This window comes from Acyrthosiphon pisum, unplaced genomic scaffold, assembly GCF_005508785.2.
Source record: "Acyrthosiphon pisum isolate AL4f unplaced genomic scaffold, pea_aphid_22Mar2018_4r6ur Scaffold_21417;HRSCAF=23935, whole genome shotgun sequence".
NCBI classification, from domain to species: Eukaryota; Metazoa; Arthropoda; class Insecta; order Hemiptera; family Aphididae; genus Acyrthosiphon; species Acyrthosiphon pisum.
Window position 1 is genome coordinate 28,635 of NW_021770882.1, and position 768 is coordinate 29,402.

Below are 768 nucleotides of genomic sequence, written 5' to 3' on the forward strand. Positions count from 1 at the left end.
GAATATGATTTTGGGGGGATCTTGAAATTCTTGCTGTTAATTTATGGGTTTGTTCTCTCCACCGTACTTCTAGGGAGGGGATTCCAGCAATATTTAAGATGCTTTTTATGGGGCTTGAGCGGAAGGCACCGATGGAGAGTCGGATTCCCGAGTTGTGGATAGTCTCCAGTATTTTAAGTTTAGTGTGTTTCGCAGATGAGAAGATTGGAGCGCCGTAATCAAGTTTCGATAGTATGAATGCTTCGTGTATCTTAAGAAGGGTTTGAGATTTGGCTTCCCATGAGGTATGACCTAGAGTTTTTATGATGTTGAGTCTTGGTGTAGTAATGTTTTTTAGGTTGAGAATATGAGGGATCCATGAAGCTTTATGATCAAAAGTGATGCCCAGTATTTTAGCATTGGGTTGATTTTCTACGACTTGGTCTCCGATATTAATGTGTATTTTCTTCTTATTCCTCTAGTGGCTGAAAACTATAAGGTTGGTTTTTTCTGGAGAAAATCGGAAGCCGGAAGTTTTTGACCAGGACGTTAGTTTGTTCGTGGAATCTTGAAGTATCGATTGAATAGAATTAACGTTTGTACTGCGGCAGAGAATAGTGAAGTCGTCTGCGAATAGTAGAGGTATGTTTGGGCGTGAAATTTCTTTCAGATATATCATTGATAGCGATCAGGAAAAGAGTTACGGAGATAGTGGACCCCTGTGGGACCCCACTTTCTTGGAGAAAGGTGTCTGAAAGCGTGTTGGAGGTTTTTACTTGAAAGGTGCGG